At 38.6% G+C, this 13,809-nt stretch overlaps 1 protein-coding gene across 4 annotated transcripts in view; it reads left to right on the top strand.

Moving 5' to 3' along the window:
• Positions 1–13,809, top strand: part of TPK1 (thiamin pyrophosphokinase 1) — a 325,030-nt gene that overhangs the window by 15,056 nt on the left and 296,165 nt on the right. The window lies entirely within an intron of this gene.

The following is a 13,809-nucleotide window of genomic DNA, read 5'->3' as shown; positions in this document are numbered from 1 at the left end:
TGCCCGTTTTTTGATCAAGTTGTTCATTTTTTGATGTTGAGTTGTATGAGTTCTTTATATATTTTGGACGTTAACTCCTTGTTGGATATATCATTTGCAAATATTTTCTCCCAGTTGGCAGGTTGTCTTTTTGTTTTTGTTCATGGTTTCCTTTGTGGTGCAGAAGCTTTTTAGTTTGATGCAGTCCCCTTTGTTTATTTTTTCTTTTGTTTCCCTTGCCTGAAGAGACATGGTATTCAAAAAGATACTGTTGAGGCTGATGTGGAAGAGTGTACTGCTTATGTTTTCTGGAGTTTTATGGTTTCAGGTCTTCCATTCAAGTCTTTAATCCATTTTGAGTTAATTTTTGCATATGGATCTTATGCTTTCTGTTTTAGAAGGTTATTAATTATTGATTCAAAATTTCTTTAATAGATGTAGGCCTATTCAGATCATCCATTTCTTCTTGTGTGAGTTTTGGCAGATTGTGTCTTTCAAGGAATCAATCTATTTCATCTAGATTATTAAATTTGTGGGCATAGAGCTGTTCATAGTATTCCTTTAGTATCCTTTTAGTTTCCATGGGATCTGTAGTGATGACCCCTCTGTCATTTCTGTGCTTTACATTATTTTAAATTGTAGCATCTACATGATATTGGGAATCTTGATCAGGAAGATTTTGATAAATCATCAGATAGTCAGTGATTTAAGATTCCAAAAAAACAGGAAAATGGAGCTTTGCATACTCTTCCTTACATTTATAAATTTCCTTGTGTGATTTTCTAAGACCTTGCTACTCAAATTGAAGTCCCCAGACCAGCACTATTGGTATTACCTGGGGGCTTGTAAGAAATGCAGAATTTCAGGCCCCACTGTAAACTGACAGAATAAGAATCTGCATTTTAACAAGACCCTTACGCTCCTTAAAGTTTGAGAAGCCTGGCCTAAGAAACGTATCAGATTCCTTTTTAAAATAATTAGAAATGAAATCTCCATCACATTTAAGGATAATATATATCATTATCCAAAGCTTCCTTTCAGCTTGTAGCATGCAGTGGTTTTCTTTTGAGCTTTATTGTTTTCTGTGGAAATGTATAGTGTGACAATACTTTGAGGACACATCCACGGTGGCCGAGAATGGCTCACCTGATTGTGACACTTGATACCTTTCTCTGCACCAGCAATATATGAAGTGCGTGTTCCCTTTGTTGGCAGTCTGTGTGCTTTTCAAAATGTCTGCTTATGATTCTGATATTCTATCAATATAGTTGGGATATAACTTGAAGCTTTTCTTGTACATAATTTTGTTTTGATGTTGTTAATACTTGTAATTTTTTGTATTTTTTATCCCTATAGAGGAAACATTCTCATATATATATTTTTAGGCTGCATGGCATTTTATTCATTGAGCCCACATTTGAGTGCCTGTTGTGCACGTGGCATCATGCCAAATCCATGCAACTGAAATACGTGGTCAAGCCTTCATGGAGATTGTAGACTAATAGGGCAAATGGATAAGCAAATTGGAATTAGAGTGCATTGTGATAAGAGACATCATAGGGAAATCCTGGGTATTAAGTGGATCACATAGAAGGGATTTGGGGACTTAGTGAAGGCTTCTGGAAAGAATATTTAAGCTGGGAAATCTACTTAAGTTGTTTTGCATTTTTTTATTTTTGTAATTAACACTGTGAGATAGATGTGTATCTTAGTCCTCATCTGATTGTATGTTGAGTGAAAATTTCTGGGAGTGGAATTACAGAATCAAAGATCTGAGCCTCTGTATTTCTGGTACATGTTAATATTGGCTTTCCAGAAAGGTTATACCTAGTTATATGTCCAACAGTAGTACATTAGAATGTCCCTTTCAGTGTGTGTAGTTGTTGGCAATGCATGCTCTGCAATTCTTGATGGAAACACGCATGGATTGTAGCTGCTTCTGCTCGCCTCCTCCCACCTTGAATGATTTTTGCCTTACTCTTGTTAGAATCAACCATGGTCTAAGTTGGGAAAATTGTCCAAGACTTGGAAATGACCAAAAGAGATTACTGAGTGTCCTTTCAGTGGAATTCTCGGCTTGCCTACTGGACCCTCCAGTGACAATATATGGGGTGTGCACCTTTTACTCACTTTCTTTTGATTAGGCTGTTTGGTAACTGTAGGGGTAGAAGTTAACTGATAGTCATGCAAATGATTCTTATCCATAATAATGCAAGAAATTTTTGTCCAGTAGAGGTATGATTGATTTCTACTCTGAAGAAGAGATTGTCGTTAGTGTTGGCGAGTGGATTCCAACTCCAAGTGACCCCGTGTACAGCAAAGTGGAACCCTGTCTGGTCTTTTTGCGCCATCCTCTCACCTTCCGGCGCTATATCAGACAATGCTCTGCTGCTATTCATAGAGTTTTCATGGCTGATTTTTTTCAGAACTGGGTGGCCAGGTCCTTTTTCCTAGTCTGTCTTAGTCTGGAAGATGCGCTGAAACCTGTCCACCATGGATGACCCTACCGGTATTTGAAATACCTGTGGCACAGCTTTCAGCATCACAGCAATACGCAGCTGCCACAGTAAGACAACCAGCAGACGGTGGTGTGGTTACCTGACAGGGAAGCAAAGCCGGGCCATGGTAGTGGCAGAGAGAGCACCGAATCTTAACCACTAGACCACCAGGGCTGGCAAAGAAGACATATCCCCAGATATTTTATTGCTCTCTAGCAGAGATTTCTAAGCTTGCTTTCAGTTTATGGTACTCTTAGTGTTTAAGTAATTTTTTCATGGTGCCACTAGGCCAAAAGAAATGCTAACAGTTTCCTTTCTTTAGTAGTTAGGTCCAAACGTAGGAGTTCGTGCACTGTCCCTGTTAGTTTGCTGAACCACCCTGAGTGCCTTGGTGCTCATTTTGCAAACCCTTCTTAGAATAGATTCACTGTCTTGGCATCTATTAGCAAATTCATTTCAGTAATCCTGTTTGCTTATATTCAGATTTGTACTGAAACCCTCATTAATTTATGAGTTGAATAATATCTTTGGCATTTGTTCATTTTATATTTGCATGAAAGTCATATTTTTAAAGTTTTTGAAAATTATGCTTTCGCGCCAGTTAAATTCTTATTGTGTTGTTGATTTAAAAGGTAAGTAGATAGTTTTAAATTTCTTTGAACTCAGTTTCCTCATCCTAAGTGATCTGTCACAGGCTGTGAGAGTTAAAAGTGAAAATGCATCTGGAACAACAAAGCACAGAGGCCTTGCAGGAGAATGGGCAAAGTGGGCAGGGACACACACACCTCGATGCAATTGTTACGTAAGTGTTTTTTGAGGAAAAAACATGTAAGCAGAGAAGTAGCAGAGCACAGGTGATGCCCCACACTCTCGCCCACAAAGGGGTGCTTAGGCGGGGCGCGATGGGCATGTGATCTGCCTTGGAAATGGCTCCAGGAGAGGCATTGCATCCCATAATGTTCGCCATGTTTTCTGGAACCTCTAGGGGACCGCCTGTGAGCTTCTGATTGTTAGAGGTGGGAGCCTCTGTTCCTGGTGGCTAGTTTCAGCCTGTTCTTTCGTTGTTAACTCTGATCTGCTGGGCTAGCTCCTTGAAAAGATCCAGAAATTAGGGGAAGAGAGGAAGGTGAAATGAACCTCTGGGGCCATCCAGATTTGCATTTCCTCCCTTGTTTACTAAACCGGTGAAAAGGGTATAGTAGTCAATAACTTTACGTTTAGGGGGCACAGTTATGTAATTTTATGCATTTTAGTTTCTGTGTGCTTGATCTCCATGTGCGAGGTATTACCTTTTAACCAAAGAAATGACTTTTTGTTTCCTGACCCAGAGTGTGGCAGTCAATTCTGAAAATGCTTTTTTCTCCAAATTAAAAATCTTTAAATTATAACTGAAATTTGGAACTAGGATAGGGTGCATTTGGAATTGAGGAGGCATCCAAGGAATGGAAGGTAAAAGAAGCCGGTTATCTGTGATAGAACTGAAAGGCTGGGAATGTTGACGTAGGAACCTCAGGCGCAGAGCAGCCCTGGGGAAAAGGGAGATGACAGTGGGAGTTTACAGGTGTCTAGTGCCTGAGGCTTTTAAGTAATTTGCAAAACCAGACGAGGTTGGGAGTGAGAAGCCTGGTGGAAGCTTTATACAGTTTTTGTTCAAAAGTGTAAAATAGTTTCCCTCTTTAATTTCTGCTGTTTCTTTCTTGATCCAAATTACTCTTATCATAGGAACAGTTGGTTTCTGAAAGTTCTCAGTTGCCTATTATCACCTCTCCTGAGTTAGCGTTGTGACCTGTTTCGGGGGATTTGTTAGGATATGTCTGCAATAATTCCTATTGATTAAAAAATCTCATGTGAAGGGAACCCATGTGCATGCGGGCTATCCTGATACCCTTCGTAGGAGATAGTGATTCAGCTGAAGTGTGTATTGGGCTGTGATATCAGATAACTAGGAAAGGATTGTGCGTCCTATAGCATTATAAACTTGAAATCGATCATAAATTCACCCTTTCTATTACTGTTAGATGAGTTATTGTTTCTACTTGCCAGGTAGGAACAATACTTGAGATAAAATCTGACATTACACTTTTGCCCTTCAACTGGTTTTTGAAGTATAAATGGCTTATGTTTAGTCAATCTTCTTGTTATGAAATTGAATCATTTTTATGGTGTCTAAGAGCTAGAGCTGCTGATGCAGCTGTTACCGGCCACAGAGGAACTGCTCAGTTGAGACAAGAGCACTTTGAAGATGGTTGGGTTCTGTGAGGAGTTTTTCTGCTCACTTGTCACACACTGTTGGAGCCATGTGTGAGCAACGTAAAGTATACTTATTTTTATCTATTTGTGTTTGTTTGCATCATCAGCATAAAGATTATGATGATGATTGTGAATATTTGCTGAGAGCTGTCTGTATGCAAGGAGCTATTCCAAGAGTTCTATATGTATTACCTTGTTTAGTCTCATAACCACCCTTAAGAGGAGTATATTGCTACTCCCATTTTAGAGATGAGAACACTGAGGTGCAGAGAGGCCAACTGTCTTGCCGAAGGTCAGGTATCTAGTCAGTGGCAGGGTCAGGGTTTAGATCTAGGCAGTCTGGCTGCAGAGCCCGATATGTGTGCACTCTGCCCTAGTGATTCCGTACGGGTACCTGCGGTTTGCCTGATGTAGTTCTATTTCTCTCCTTTGAAGGCTTTTTCAGCCTTTCTGGGACCACTTTAAACTTTCTCTGATCCAGGTCACTGAGACCACCACTGTCTTTATTTGGGAAACTGTGTATCAGTTCGGAGTGCATTTGGATATACGCAATAGAAAAGCTCATCTCACAGTAGGTTCAACAATTAGGAGTTTATTTTTCTTAAATGACGAGAGCCTGGAGGTGGGTGGTTGAGGGCTGGTGCAGCTGCTGAATTCTGTTGATGGGGATGCAGGCCTGTTCTTTGTGCTCTTCCATCCTTACTGTGTTGGCTGTTGGCTTCCTTCTTGTAGTCTCATGGAGGCAAAATCCTTATTGTAACTCTAGGCATTAAGGATGCATTCCAAGCAGAAAGAAAAGGATGGAGGGATTTTAAAAAGGGGCAGCCAGCCTGGTTCATCCTTTTATATCAGAAAAGAAAAAACTTTTCCAGAAGATTCACATAATTGACTTTTGTTTTATGTCGTGTTGGCTAGAACTATGCCACATGGCCATTCCTAGAGATGGATCACAAGAAATCGTGTTATCATGATTTAGACCAGTCCCAGCTTGTTGTCTGGGACTGAGACAGGGACTTTCTACCATCTACATAAATTGAGGTTGTATTGACAGAGAAGAAAGCAGGTGGATGGGATGGATACTGGGGAGACAGTTGACAGAGCTGACCACAGGATGACTTCCGGGAGCTCCAGCCCAGTACTCAGGTTTTGGAATCATTGTCATCTGCGTGTGTTCAGGATCTCTGTGCTCTGGTCCTGGTGCAAGTTTCCAGGATACACTTGCCGTCTTTTATCTCAGATGAAGTGGCTCACTTCCCACTTTTTCTTGAAGACCTTTTTACAATACTCCCAGGAGTCTAGTTTCTTTGGGTCTGGGAGTTTGTCTTGCTCTTTGCTTTCTGCCTATTCCAAAGCATCTCAAATATGGGAATCCTGCTGAATTTCAGTCTCGCGATAAGGCCTTCTTACTTGTTGGCAGGTTTCTCTGATGCCATCTTTTGTCTCAAAATATAATTTGCTCATCGGGATACCTTGCTTAGTCTGTAGTGAACCTTGCTAATGCAGTAGTTTTGTTCATAGTGTTCCTGATCATTGCCCGGGCATTACTTTAAGATAATTAGGGGTCTGATTATGTGCTAAAGCACATGAAAATGACAGTAGAATGTGACCAATGCTTTGCCAATAGTAGACACATAGATCCTTGCTAAATGACTGCCCACTTGTCCCACACCATTGGAGCCATGTATGAGCTACATAAACTATACTTGCTCATTTTTATCTATTTGTGTCTGTTTGCATCATCAGCATAAAGATTTTGATGATGATTGTGAATATTTGCTAAGAGCTATCTGTATGCGAGGTAAACTGAGAGCAACAGGGTTAAGAAGGCCTTGAGGTTTTTTTTCCCTTAGAAGCAGAGGCTCTGTGTTATATCATTGATTAGTGTTACCAAATTTAGCAACTAAAAAAGATTTAGCCAATGTTGTATGGGACATAGTTACACTAATAAGGATTTGTTATTTATCTGAAATTTAAATTTAAATGTCCATGCATTTACATTAAAAATTATTTGGCAACTGTACAATGCATTGACTTACTAAGGCAGTGAAACATGTCATAAATACCTAGAATGTATTGGTTTGTATTAGTTTAGGACATAATTTTAACTTTAATCCTCATATTGATAGTATCTTTTGGGTTTCTTTTGATATTTCTTAGTTTGCTCTTTGTGTCTAAGAGAAAGGGTTGGCTAGTTCTAAAGTTCAGGAGAAGCATGGGATGTCAGATCAAAGAAGGAGGTCAAGGACAATGAGGTAATATCACATATTGAGTGGCACTGTAATTGATCTGTACACCTGTCCAAACACTTGGAGGGCAGTGACATGAACTCTTATTCATCTTTGCATCTCCTATGCTAAGTGTACTACTGCATATATTTGGAGAATAAGATAGACATTTAATTTGACCTGCCAGGATGCTCAGCTCCAAATCTCTGCCTTACCTGTGCCATGATTTCTTTTCTTGTCCTTGCACTGGTGTCAAAACCCTACCTAGGAAGCTCCTATAAGGCCCAGCCTCTGGCTAGACTTCCTCCACTCCCTGTCTTGCCCTGGGCCTTAGCAGCCTCTGCTCGTGAGTTTGCTATTCTGGCTTTGAGTTTCCTCTTGTTATCCACCACCCTACTCCCTGCGTTTGGGGATTTCCCTCTTGTCAGGCCAGCTGCGTTTTTAGAGAGCAGTCTTTTTTGTTTATTCTATTTCATGCAGCCATTTTGAAGTGTTTATAGTAAGAGCGATCTGTATAAGCTCAGTCTGCCGTGTTTCAGTATCTTCCTTGTCTTAAGCAGAGTATCTTACACACATTTAAACCTTTTGTTGGTAATTCACTGTTTCACCTACTGTTGTGTACATTACCCATCAACTTGGTGGCTTACGACAATAATGATTTACTTTTTTCTCACGATTCTGCAATCTGGGCTGGATTGGGTGGGTTGTTCTTCTGCTCCAGTTGCTTCCTGTTGGCCTGGAGTGTCCAAGGTGGCTTCTTCACTTATGTGTAAGGGATGTTCCTTTTGAAATTGCTACAACAGGCCTGGCTGAGTGTCTCTTTCCACATGGCCTCTCCATTTTGGTACCTAGACCTCTTTACTAAGGGCTCCCTGAAAGTTCATACCTGGAGAGTAAGCCACATATGGAAGCACTCATCAACCCTTTGCTGTCTCATGCTTGTTAATGTTGCTTTGGCAAAGCTCAGAGTCAGCTGTTCAAGGGCTGGACTGTCAGAGGTGTGGCATATTGGGGACCAGCAGTGTAACAGATTGGCTCGCTGTTTTACCTACACATTGTGTATAATCTCATGCCATCACTCTTGTGGAATGAGTATGTTTTATTCCATTTTGTTTTGTACACAGTGAATTTTGATATTAAGTATCTTCTTCCTTTTAAATCACAACTATATTTTTAAACTTTTTATTTTGAGGTAATATTAGATTTACCCAAAAAGTTGCAAAAATAGTACAGAGTTCCCATATACCTTTCACCTAGCTTCCACTAAAGCTAACATATTGCATTAATCCCAAACTAAAAATTGACACTGGTACAATATAATACTATTTACTAAACTACAAACTTTATTCGATTTCTGTCAGTTTATCCACTAATACCCATTTTCTGTTTCAGAATCTAACCCAGGATGCCACATTGCGTTTAGTTGTCGTGTCTCCATCTTTCCAAGTCTTTCTTGGCCTGGGTTCATTGGAAGAATCGTGGTCAGTTATTTTCTAGAATGTCCCTGGATTTTCACTTGTCTGATGTTTTCTCGTGATTGGTTTTAGGTTAACGTGTTTTTTGGCAAGCATGCCACAGAAGCAGCATGCCCTTCCCAGCGCCTCATGTCAGGGGTGCATGACGTCCATGTATCTTATAGCTGGTGCTCTTAACCTCGTTCTCACTTGATGAAAGCACCTTCTCCCAGGTTTTTTTTTTCACTATAAAGTTACTATTTTTCCCCTTGCAGTTAATAAATATCTTCAGGTAGATACTTGGAAATTATTCAAGTATCCTGTTTCTCTTCAAACTTTGCTTCGCTGTTTTTGTATCCGTTGGTGAGTTATTGTCTGCGGCAGTTATTACAGTGGTGTTCTCATAGTGATTGTTGTATTTCCCTCTTCCCTTTTCCATTTATTAATTGGAATTCTTTTGTAAGAAAGAGCTGTTCTTTTCTTTCTTTCTTCCTTCCTTCTTTTGTCTTGTTTATATTGGTATGAACCCATGGATATTTCATTTTATGGATTATAATCAACACTCTTGTTTATTTTGTTGCTCAAATTGTTTTAGCTTTGACCGTTGAGAGCTCAGATTTGTTGCTGGACCCTTTTGACATATTCCCATTCTTTTTGAGCATTCTTAATTTCTGACACCACAAAATGTTCTAGGCTCAGCTTGGATTTTCCCCGCTCCAGCCCTGGAATCAATCACGTCAAGGAGCCTTGCTCCTTTTATTGGAGAATGGTATTTAGAAGCCAAGATCTCTGGGCTACCTGTGCTCATTGCTACTGTCTTGTCAGTTGCTTCAAGGCCGTCTCAGTGGATAGAGCCAGGAAAGGTGTGTACTAACTCCTGCATACACTCGGAGTTCTATTTATTTCTGTATGTATCTCTCTGTGTGTATATTAAAACATCATGAGTTCATACTATCTCAGATTCCCACCCAGTATCACAGGGTTCATTCTAGACTTCCCACCTTCCTTATTTGTGATTTCTCCAACGGTGAGAAACCTTGTTCTCATTATCTACAGTACGTTTACTCATTTGCTCAACACTGGTATACGTATAAAGTGGTTTCAGAATCATTAACCCATAACCCTGTGAGAAACAAATTTACCAACTAGAGTACAGAATTCGTATATTGTTCTTGTTGTCTTGAGCCTTATGGTTTCCAGTCAAAATACTTTTTCCAAAGTTACTTTATTGAGCTATTATTTGACAAACTAAATAGCTTTTAGAATTGTGTCAAAAGTAGGAGTAAATGAAGAAAAATAGGTAGTAAATGAAATAATTAGGGCTATTTTTTGAGGCAATTGTGTGTGTATGTGTGTTTCTCTGAATTCCTGGACTTTTTGACTTCTGTGTCAGTTGCTCAGAGGTATTTTAGATGGTTTTGATTCAATTCTCAGTTTGCCAGGGAGGTGAAGGAATATAGTAATACAAAATTTAAATTTATTTATTTGTATATTTTATTTGTATATTTGATACATTATTAAAACTTAAAAATACATAAGAATTTTAAATTCCCTTTTGATATACATGTAAAAAGGTTATAGTATTTGTAAGAATGGCATATTATGTATTTTTGGCCTGATCCCTTTTAGCAATTGTTTTAAAATAATTAGGTAACCGGGGCTGGCCCCGTGGCCGAGTGGTTGAGTTCGCACGCTCCGCTGCAGGGGGCCCAGTGTTTCATTGGTTCGAATCCTGGGTGCGGGCATGGCACTGCTTGTCAAGCCACGCTGAGCCAGCGTCCCACATACCACAACTAGAAGGACCCGCAATGTAGAATATATAACTATGTACTGGGGGGCTTTGGGGAGAGAAATGAAAAAAATAAAATCTTTAAAAATAAAATTAGGTAACCTACTTTTTCTTACTTTAAAGATAGTTTTACTAGGTAGCTCTAGTACTCTTGCAGAAGTCAGCAGTGTAATGCATTACATCTCTGTTACAGTGCCTAAGTTACTGTTCTGTTGCTGTTTTCTAGAAGAGGCTGAGTTTGAGAAAGATTGGAAACAGTTGTCCATGGGTTACATCCAGAGAGCCAAATTGAAAAAAGAAATAAAGGCTGGGAGAGAGAAAACCTTGGAGCCCAAGAGAGTTCTTATCTTTAGTGGAGCATCTGATGTGGATCATTCATGGTAGTGGCTGAAATACTGAATGAACTAAGATTATGATCAAATAGGGGTAAATTGAAAGTGATTTAGTAAAGATAAGACTAGGATAGGATTTTGGACTACATGGAAACATATTTGAACTGGAAAGCCATTGTAAGAAGAGAGATAGTGATTGCAAATTTAAAAGAGTTTCAAAAACAATAGTAGTTATATTTGCTCTGACTCACGTTTCACATGTGTTATAACTTATAGAAAAATGTCTTTTTACACAGTATCATTCTAGTCAACTTAAAAAATAACTCCATTAGATGACGTTTGGGTGAGTGCCATGTCAATGGCCTATGGAAAAAAATCCAGTGTATATTATAGTTTATAATATGTTAAATAAATACCCTATTAGAGGAAACAAATGCTGTCACTGTATAATGAAAACGTAAATATATTCATTACTATGTGTTAGTACTATGTCTACCAAAAACAATCAGATTTTAAAGTATATCTTGGGAGGATTTGCCAGATAAAATTTAGTGGGTCTTATAAGGATTAATTGCTGGTTTGAGTTCATCAAAGTTGTATCCATTAAAGAGTTCACTTAAAATGGAGAGTAAAAAATAGGATCTCAGAAAAGCAATAAAAATTATTTCATTGGTTTAATGATGTGGCTGATACCACCTGCATCTTATAATCAGTTGCAGTAAGCAATATTATGAAAACAAAAAATAATTGATTATAGATTATTCCTGTTCTTCCCTCCTTTCCCCTCCTCTCAGCCTTTAATTTTTTTTTTTTTTTTACTTTTCCTCTTTTTTTTTCTTTCAAGTCTCCTTCCAGTCTGCTCTTGATCTTTAAGGAGTTTGAGAAATAAATAAGGGAAGGGAAAATAAATAAAGGGAAATATATATATATATATATCTCACAAATTCTGAAAATAATTTGTAATATAAATTGTCCCTTTGTCTAAACAACCATCTGCTCTATTTTAGCCCTACCTCATCACAGAGCCTTTTATGAATAGATGGGATTTGTTTTTCTGCTTTTTTAGACAGGTTTTTTTATAGAGAATTCTGTCAATAAATTACTTATCCGAATATGTTCACTCTGTTTTTGATAAAAAAAAAGACTGTATTTGAAAATGTAGAAACCCAACCCTAAACTAATGACCACAAAGTCATCAAATAGGATTGCATGGTAATTATGTGCTAAATGCTTTATCTTGCCATAGAATAACATAAGGACACAGGCTGTGGGTCGTGAGCATTTTATGTTATTGGATGTGTTTATGGTGAATTTTAAGCCAGTTTTTGGCCTTTGTGCATAGTTGAGGATATGATATTTGGCTTGGTTTAATGAAAAAACAAAAAAAATTAATGGTGAATGGTTGATGCTGGAGAGTGTCAGATTTACCTTTGTAAAGGAAAGATACTACTGTGCTGATGAGCTCTAATTAACAATAACTTTAAATTTGTGTAGACAGCTGTACCCAAAGTGTATTTTCCTTTTGTAGTTTTAAACTCAGAATATATTTTCTCATGGAAATGAAGTTATAATCAGACAAGCCCATAAAAGCCCATTTAGTGCATAATGTAGCAGAATTATAATACTTGTAGTAATCAGATATTGTTCCTAGCTTCTCAAATTCTGGCAGGAAGCATGAGATCTGGACTCAAGCATTGTCGGTTGGCTTCAGATTTGAAGGCAGCGGAGGAAAGGCCCCCGCTGTGAAGTACAACTTGAGACGCGCTGGCTTGTCCCTACGTGGACCCTAAATCCTGCAGATGAGTAGATATTGCCTGCGTTCTATATTCCACCTAGTTTTACTTCGTTGGGCCTCTTTTTTTTGTATTAAAGCTCTCCTTGGCCATTAAATCATAGGCTGCATTATAATATTTTAGTTATTTTTCCTTCACATAGTCACTGTGCCTGAGCAATTGTAACTTTCAATTGTGAAAGCTAATTATAATGTGAATCTGCAATCTGAGTGTTCTTGAAGAAGCTGGGAATATATTGACAGCTTTTTCTTTGAAAATTACTTTAATTTCTTTTATCTTTGTTCAGTATCTTAACTTAAGCTTTTAAAATAAGAACTAATTTTCAGAAGAGCTGTTCTTCTTTCCCATAATGTCAGAATCCCGCATAGTGATAGCAGGCTAAATTTTCACTGAAGGTTGAAAAGTAATTCTTCTCCTTTTTTAATGGCAACACTGTCAAACTAGTGGTAGAATGATGCAAATAATTCTTGTGGGCTGTAACTATTACTATCCTACACATGTAATTTCAGATGTATTCAATCTTTATGCAAGCTTGAAATCCTGGCAGCTGATCTGATAGTTTGCAAATTCCAAGGTTTTAAAGTTTATTATATTTTTATTGAAAGGTCCCATGTAAAGTTTCTAAGGGATAGCAGAATAAGCTGAGTTACTCTGGAATTAAAGGTTTCATGGTTTTCTACCTCTCAGGTTTCTGCTCTCCAAAAGAGTAGTAGAGTAGAATTTCTTCTGAAGAAATTCCCTTCAATATAACCTTCAAATTCCCTTTTCCTTCTTTCTCTAAACTTTCCTCTGTCTAAGAGTGTTTTGGTAATGCTTGGTTAGCCCTTAAGAGGACAAGATTTCTTTGCTAGAGAGAGAAATAACAATTTGGGATGTGAATGCTATAAAGGAAACTTTGGCTTAATTTAACAATGAGCAGATAGCTACACTTCTGTTCCAGTTTATTCTGACTGGAATTTTGGCTGGGCTCTGGATGTCGCACCATTGGTTTTAGATTGAAAGGGTCATCTAAATTCAGAATTGACGTTTCTGTTGTCTAGATTTGCCCTGCACATCTTTATCTTTGTAGGAAGGATGCTGTTCTGTTGTTGTTCTCCATTTTTCTGATTCTCCTGACTGTTCTTGAGATGTTCAAGCATAGTCTTCATAGCCTCTTCTTGAGAGAAATCGTAGAGTCATACTGGATGGGTGGTCAGATTAGATTATGTTCACTTTCAGCCCAGGAGGCTGTGGCCCTGGCCTTCCTCTGCAGGGTGAACTGTCGTCAGTGGTCACAGGAAGTGGTTGGGGTTTCTGGAGAGCTTGGCTCCGGGTGATGAGGAAGTCAGATTTGTTTCCTGTGATAAAAGGGCGATGAGGACGAGAAGTATGATGCAGTATATCATAGAGTGGTTGTTAACTAAGGAATTCAGACTTGAAGGTCTGAGTTGATCACAGGTCACTCAGACCTTCTGCTGTGACTGAATGGGAAGAAATAGCTAACACATGG

The sequence above is a fragment of the Equus caballus genome, chromosome 4 (assembly GCF_041296265.1).
Source record: "Equus caballus isolate H_3958 breed thoroughbred chromosome 4, TB-T2T, whole genome shotgun sequence".
Lineage (NCBI taxonomy): Eukaryota > Metazoa > Chordata > Mammalia > Perissodactyla > Equidae > Equus > Equus caballus.
Note: the sequence above shows the minus strand (reverse complement) of the source record. Positions and strands in the feature narration are given on the sequence as shown.